We start from the raw sequence: 8570 nt of genomic DNA, 5'->3' as shown, positions 1-8570 counted from the left end.
AATGACAACAAATAATCAATACCTATTGATAATTACACTGAACATAAATGGATTGAATGCACCTGTTAAGAGACGGAGGGTGGCAGAATGGATAAGAAAACAAGATCCTTCAATATGCTGTCTGCAAGAGACGCATCTCACACACAAAGACAGAAACAGATTAAAAGTGAAAGGATGGGAAAAAATATACCAAGCTAATTGCAATAAAAAGTGAACAGGAGTGGCAGTGCTAATCTCGGATAAAATAAACTTTAAGGCAAAAGCCAGCATAAGAGATAAAGATGGACATCATCTCATGATTAAAGGGACAATTGAACAAAATGAAATAACTATATTAAATATCTATGCTCCCAATGAAAGAGAGCCAAAATATCTAAAACAAACTCTAATAGATTTGAAGAAAGAAATAGATGAATCCACAATAATAGTGGGTGACTTCAATACACCACTTTCAAAAATGGATAGAACAACCAGAAAGAAACTTGACAAAGACACAGAAGAACTAAACAACACAATCAACCAACTGGACTTCATAGATGTGTACAGAGCATTCAACCCAACAACTACACAATACACATTCTTTTCAAGTGCACATGGAACATTCTCCAGAATAGACCATGTTTTAGGCCACAAAACAAGTCTCCATAAATTTACAAATATCAAAATACTACAAAGCATCTTCTCAGACCACAATGCTATCAAATTAGAAATCAACAATAGGAAGACCAAGGAAATCAAGACAAATACATGGAAACTGAACAACACCCTGCTGAAAAGCGACTGGGTAGTAGAAGAAATCAAACGTGAATTTTCAGAATTTCTCGAAATCAATGAAAACGAAAACACAACATATCAGAATCTTTGGTACATGGTGAAAGCTGTGCTGAGAGGACAATTTACTGCAATAAACACGCACATCCAAAAAGAAGAAAGAACTAAAATTAACACATTAACACAGCATCTACAACAATTAGAAACAGACCAACAGAGGGAACCCACAGCCACCAAAAGAAAAGAAATAATAAAGATCAGAGCAGAAATAAATGAGATAGAAAACAGAAAAACTATAGAAACAATCAATAAGATAAAACAAATGGAAGAATTATGACATAAAAGAGATGAACAGAAATTTGTAAAGGGTGTCTTGAGAAGACAACATCAAGTATTTTAATGACATGTGCAAAGAGATGGAGTTAGAAAATCAAAAAGGGAAGAACATGATTGACATTTCTCAAACTGAAAGAAATGAAGAAAAAATTCAAACATTGAGTTGCAATATTGAGAAATTTTAGTTGTAAATAACTCAGGAAACATCAAAAGAAGATGTAAGGAATACACAGTCACCGTAACAAAAATAATTGGTTCATCATTCAGCCATTTCAGGGGTAGCACATGATCAAGAATTGATGGCAATAAAAGAAAAAGGCATTGCTGTACTGAAGGCATTGGTGAAAAGCAAGGGTCTAGGAACTGACAGAATACCAATGAAAATATTTCAACGGAAGCAATGGTGGAAGTACTCACTCATCTTTGCCAAGAAATTTGGAAGGCAGCAACCTGACCAACCAACTGGGAGAGATTCATATGCCCATTCCAAAGAAAGGTGATCCATCAGAATGTGGAAATTATCAAACAATATCATTACTATCACACATGCAAGTAAAATTTTGCTAAAGATAATTCACAATGGGTTACAGCAGCACATAGAAAGGGAATTGCCAGAAATCTAAGTCAGATTTAGAAGAAGACTTGGAATGAGGGATATCTTTGCTGACATCAGCTAGATCTCAACTGAAAGCAGAGAATACCAAAAAGATGTTGACCTATGTTTTATTAACTCTGTTAATCATTCAACTATGTGGAGCATAACAAGCTAGAGCTAAAATTTCAAAGAATGGAAATTCCAGAACATTTCATTGTACTCATGTACATAGACCAAGAAGCAGTACAAACAAAGAAAAATGGATACTGTGTTGTTTAAAATAAGAAAAGGTGTGTGTGTGTGTGTGTGTGTGTCAGAGTTGTATCCTTTTACCATACTTATTAAATCTGTATGCTATGGCAATAATCCAAGAAGCTTGAGTATATGAAGAAGTATTGGGCATTGGGATTGGAGGAAGACTCATTAGCAACCATATTCAACCTTGTTTGCTGTAAGCAAAGAGGACTTGAAGCACTTACTAATGAAGAACAGTCTTCTGTATGGATTACACATCAATATAAAGAAAGCAAAAATCTTCACAATTGGACCAATAAGCAACATCATGGTAATTGGAGAAAAAAATTGAAGTCATCAAGGATTTAATTTTACTTGGATCTACTATCAACACCCATGGAAGCAGCAGCCAAGAAATCAAATGCTGAATTAATTAATTACACTGGACAGATACGCTGTAAAAGATCTCTTTTTTTGTGTGTTAAAGAGCAAAAATGTAACTGAGTATTTAGATGTACTTGTTCCAAGTCATGGTATTTTTTAAGCACCTCGTATGCATGTGGACAGTGATTAAGGAAGACCAAAGAACTAATGAATTTGAAATATGGTGTGATAAAGAATATTGAATATACCATGGACTGTCAGAACCCATAGCCCAAATGAGAAGATGGTGAAACTTTGTCTCATGTACTTTGTGTATGCTATTAGGAGGGGCCAGTCTCTGGAAAAGGACAACATGCCTGGTAAAGTAGATGGCCATTTAAAAGAGAAATACCCCTCAATGAGATGGATTGACACAGTGACTAACAATGGGCTCAAACACAGCAATGAATGATTATGGGGATGTGCCAGGACTGGGCAATGTTCATTGAGAAGTATCCACTGGACACACCACTCAACCATAAGCCTCACCATGGGTCAGCAAATCTAGCACTCCTATTAAATTCCTGGAGGCACTTAACTCTACAAGCAAGCCTCATGCCTATAGTCAGTCGACTTTACTTTCTGGGAAGCCCACTACTGTCTGGTACTGTGGTTCTTGGCACTGTTGTTGCTGCTCCTTTGCCAGTCCTCTGGTGTAACAGCTTTCTGTGCCTGGATCAAGGAGGCTCCATGTGCAGGGTTCTCAGGGTCCAAATGACATGTTCCATGCCTGGCTTCTCTTCTTTTATGGTAATGAGATACTCCCTCCCTGTTTCTGTTATGGCTCATTTTATATTCATGTTAGAGTTTTAAATTTTTACAAATACTATTAACTCAGTTAACACCCACAGCTGAATCATGTCAGCCTATCAGTATCTTCTCCCACCTTCTCTTAGTCATACCCATCAGGACAGAAACATTGTTTGCTGGGAGTCACAGACTATTGCCAGAAGAGGCATTAGATAATTCACTATACCACAGATGCATAAGGAGCTCTGGTAGTGTAGTGGTTACAAGTTGGGCTGCTAACCTTAAGGTCAGCAGTTTGAAACTACCAGCGGTTCCATGGGAGAAAGATGAGGCTTTCTGCTCCCGTAAAGATTTACAGCCTTGGAAACCCTATGCAGGGTCACTATGAGTCGGAATCAACTCTATGGCACATAACCACCACAGATGCCTGTGTAGGAAGGCTGGTGGATTTATGACAGGCAGGTCATTGATTTTTTTCTAAAGGAAACAAGACTATCCGATGAGGGTAAAGAGAGGGAAGGGGATATTGGAGATATGAAGAGTGAGGAGGGTGGAATAATGAACTTTGGAGAGTGTTGACTGAATAACAGAGAAATGCCTCTTGATATAACTGAAGGCTGGCAAGTCTGTGCATATCATATGTATTGCCTGAGGCTTTATCAGTTGAACAAGTCCTGCTGCTTGGCTGCTAATGGGAAAGTCAGAAGTTGGAACCCACAAGCTGCTCTGCAGGAGAAAGATGTATGATTCCATAAAGATTAAAAAAAATAATAAAAGGCATTTATTCAGTATAGTGATCAGACTATTACATTTAGCAATCAACAGCGTAGGTGCAAAACAACTACATTAAAACCCTTTGTTGGAATGCTTTACACTTTCCACAGAACAGGAACTGAAATAACCTGTTATACAATTAGTCACAGACACAGTCCTCAGTTTTTTGTCGTTTTTTTTTGCTCATACACATGAAAATTGTCTAAAACGTGTTTTCTTTGTGGCATCTAGCCTTAACTGACTTCATAAATCTGTTGTAACCTGTAGGTTCCCCATCACTTCTCTGGCTCTCCTCCTCTCTGTCTTTATTATTATTATTTTAGCCAAACTTTTAATTTAATATTCTGTTGTAGTTGTTTAACACACACTTAAATGGCTTTAATGGGGGGAGGGGAAAAGGGGAGGCTCTTGCGGAATCCCAAGGAAATGTCAGAAAGGCAATATATGGCCAGCATTATCCTTTCGTTTTGGGTTTACTGGATGACTAGCACTTTCCTTACTTACACATCTCTTTCAGGTTTTGCACACTGATAACACTGAGATTTCAGTTTGAAGATACCCTGAAATCTTAAAAGTAGAAAACCCACCTACCCTTCTACTATCTAGCTTGTTTATATATAGGCAGAATGAGTCATCTCTCCATTTTAGATGGCTAGATGTTTGTGGAAGATCTTAGTATTGCCTGCCTCATTGAATGGGAAGAATCAAATAGGAAGTTGGGACACTCCAAAGAATTACAACACTAGTACACCAGTCAAGTCGTATGCATTTAATATTTGCTTATTGAAAGCAATGTCATAAAATCAGGGAAAATTAAACAGGTTTTATTTTTTATCTGGCTTTCCTCTCTTGACAAGCTTTGTTTCCTGGCAGCTATTAAAACCCTCTGTCACTGTCAGACCTACCACTGCTGCTGGAACCTTCACAAACACTTTGGTTTCATAGTTTTGCAAAGTTTGGACTTCTACCACATAATGGCCAGAGCTTCTGCCTCCACAGTTTTCTCCTTCCATGAGTCCAAAATTGGAAGACTGCTTGTTTAATTGCCAAAACCATTGTAGCTTCTACCATTTCCAAAACTACTTCCATCATTACCAAGTCCATTATAACCATCCCAACTGTCTCCATATCCACCACCACCAGAGCTGCACCACAAAGCCACTTTGCTGATGAAGTTTCGCCCACAAGCAAAGTTGTCATTACTACTAAAATTGCCTCCATGGTTACTATTGAAGTTAACAGAACCACTTCAACAGTTTCAGGTGAAAGAGGCACTGGCCATCTCTTGCTTTGACAGGGCTTTCCTTACTTCAGACATGTGGCCTTTCACACTATGCTAATTCTGAATGACAACCTTATCTATAGAGTCATGCTCATCAAAAACTACAAAAGCAAAACCCCTCTTCTTGCCACTGCCTTGGTCAATTATGATTTCAGTCACTTCAGTTTTCCTATATGGCTCAAAACAATTTTCCTGTACTGCTCTTTGGAGTCTTCTTTAAGACCATGAACAAAACTTTTTCACAGTTAAATGGGCACATGGTCTTTGAGTGTCTTCTCATGAGGCAGCACTCTTTGGGTCCACAGCTCTTCCTTCCATCTATCTTGTGTGACCTTGCATTTGGAGCTGCATCTACCTCCCTCACAGTACAGTAAATGACAAACCCAAAGGCTCTGGAGTGCTTGGTGTTTAGATCTCTCATTACCCTACAGCCTCTGACTTTCCTCATTGCTCAAAATGGCTCTGCAGACTCTCATCTATTGCTTCAAAGCTCAACCCTCGGATGAAGAGTTTCTGCAGCTGTTCAACTCTTTAGGAAACTCTGGCTTAGACACAATGACAGTGGGGGAAAAAAGACTAACAATGGTTCCTCTGTGCCATCCACAGGCAAAACACTAGTTCTGTTAAGATTTACAGCCTTGGAAACACTATGGGGCAGTTCTATTCTCTGCTATAGGATCACTGTGAGTGAGAATCCACTCAAAAGTACTGGGTTTGGTTTTTGATATGTGTGTTGATGAAAGCAATCTAGATGTTAATAAGATAAAAAGCAGAGAGAATAAAAAAATGTTTTCTTTGGTTCAATCGTATTTCTTGCAATTGACCCAAGGTAATAATTAAAAGGAAAATAGTACTCTTTGCTAACTGTTAGTTTTAAGTTTTATTAGTGTCTATCTTAGGTTCTTTGGAATAGCAAAACCAATGAAACTTATATATGTATATATAAAGAGAGGTTTATAGCAAGGAAATGGTTCACATAGTTGTAGAGGTGGAAAAGTCCCAATTCCAGATCAGATAAAGAAACATCAGCAAGTTAGATGGCAGGCAGGCAGACAGGCAGTTCCAGCAGGTAAAAAGGCAGGCTACTCTCAGGATCAACAGGTAATAGAGCACGTGGCTGACTCAAGTCCAAACACCAGATGTTGGCAGACGAGCCAGATGCAAAGTCTAGGCACAGAAGAGAGCAAGCAAGCCTTGCCTAAATGCCCAGTATATAAGAAGTAGTCCACACCCTTGAGGAAACTTCTCTTGACGAATTGGCTGCTTATATTGTTGTTGTTAAGTGCCATTGAGTTGGTTCCGATCCATAGCGACACTGTAGGGTTTCTGAGGAGCAGCTGGTGAACTTCAACTGTCGACTTTGCAGTTCAAACGGCTTTGCAGTCTGGCCCATTAACCCCAGCGCCACACCAGGACTGCTATAGTAGCACTTATTATAGAGCTGACACTTTATTAGATCTCATCATAAAGGATAAATATATCTCAGCTCCCAAACCACTAACAATCCTAGCCCAATCATGATTGACACAAAACCTTAACTATCACAGTCCATTCCTTGTCAATTTGACACCTATATACAACTAAACCAGGGGTGGTTATTGCTAGGTGCCATAGAGTCAGTACTAGCTCATAACGACCCTATGCATAACAGAAGAAAATACTGCTCAGTCCTGTGCCAACCTCAAATTGTTGTGCAACTTAAGTCCATTGCTGCTGCCACTATGTTGACCATCTTGTTGGGGTCTTCCTCTTTTTCTTTGACCTTCAACTTTACCAAGCATGATGTCCTTTTCCGGGGACTGGTCCCTCCTGGTAACATGTCCAAAGTATGAGAGACAAAGCTTGGCCATCCTGGCTTCCAAGGAGCATTCTGGCTGTACTTCTTCCAACATAGATTGGTTTGTTCATTTGGTAGTCCATGGTACTTTCAATATTCTCCTCAACACCATAATGCAAATGCATTAATTTTTCTACTGTTTTCCTTATTCACTGTCCAACTTTCCCATGCATATGAGGTTATTGAAAATACCATGGCTTGGGTCAGGCTCATTTTAGTCCTCAAACTGACATCTTCGCTCTTGAACATTTTAAAGTGGTCTTGTGCCTCAAACTTGCCCAATACAAACATGGTTTGAGTTTTCTTTTTTTTTTTTTGACTGCTGCTTCCATGAATATTGATGGTTGATCCAAGCAAAATGAAGTCTTTGACAACTTCAATATTTTCTCCACTTATCTTGCTGTTATTTATTGGTCCAGTAGTGAGGATTTTTGTTTTCTTTACATTAAGGTGCAACCCATACCAAAGCTGTGGTCTTTGATCTTCATCAGTAAGTATTTTAAGTCCTCTTCACATTTAGCAAGCAAGGTTGTATCATGTGCATATCACAAGTTGTTAATAAGTCTTTCTTGAATCCTGATGCCACATTCTTCTTCATGTAATTCACATTCTCTGATTATTTGCTCAGCACACAAATTGAATAAATATGGTGAAAGAATACAACCCTGGTGCACACCTTTCCTAATTTTAAACCATTCAGTATTCCCTTGTTCTGTTCGAACAACTGCCAGGGGTAGGAAGCGTCTTTTCTACCAAAATTTATAACCTCATTCATTGGACATACAAAATTATCAACTTAAAATTTAGCCTTCTATATTTGGTCTAATATTTAATTAATACCCATCTACCCCATGAATGTGATGGCTAGAACTGTGCTTACTTGTGGGGACCACACCTTATACAGTTTGCAGGCCAGACATTCCCCACACCTGTTTTAAGTCATACAAAATCTCCAAATAAAGACAATTATAAAGTCATTCTTGTATCTAACATGATACAACTAACACATGTGCAACTGAAAGCACACTAACCTCATTAACATCTTATATTTATAAGTGAACAAAAGAAAAATATTTGATGTACACAAATAAGAAAAAATATTCATAACAATAACAGTCTTCATTTCTACAACTGGTCACATGGCCATAGCTGGTATTTAGAACTAATTTCTTCCACAACCCATTCCATATTTCCTTTGTATTCATCAAGCACCTCAGCTGCTCATGGTTCTTTGCATGGTTTTGTTGCTGTTGTTAGGGGCCATCGAGTCGGTACCAACTCATAGAAACCCTATGTACAAAAAGAACAAAACACTGCCCGGTCCTGGGCCAGTTGTTGCCATGCTTGAGCCCATTGATGCTGTCACTTTGCCAATCCATCTTGCTGGGGGTCTTCCTCATTTTCTCTGACCCTCCACCTTACCAAACATGATATACTTCTCCAATGACTAGTCCCTCCTGACAATATGTCCGAAGCATGAGAGATGAAGTTTGGCCATCCTGGCCTCCAAGGAGCACTCTGGCTGCACTTCTTCCAACACAGATCTGTTGGTTCTTTTGGCAGTCCAT

The 8570-nt window shown here is 38.8% G+C and overlaps 1 pseudogene; it reads right to left on the bottom strand.

Annotated features, from left to right (window-relative positions):
• Positions 1-4707: 4707 nt before the first annotated feature.
• Positions 4708-8044, bottom strand: LOC102814981 (annotated as a pseudogene).
• Between the last annotated feature and the right edge of the window lie 526 nt (positions 8045-8570).

Source organism: Chrysochloris asiatica, unplaced genomic scaffold (genome assembly GCF_000296735.1).
Source record: "Chrysochloris asiatica unplaced genomic scaffold, ChrAsi1.0 scaffold00083, whole genome shotgun sequence".
In the NCBI taxonomy this organism is placed as follows: Eukaryota; Metazoa; Chordata; class Mammalia; order Afrosoricida; family Chrysochloridae; genus Chrysochloris; species Chrysochloris asiatica.
The sequence above is the reverse complement of the archived record's forward strand: the minus strand, read 5'-3'. Positions and strand labels throughout refer to the sequence as shown.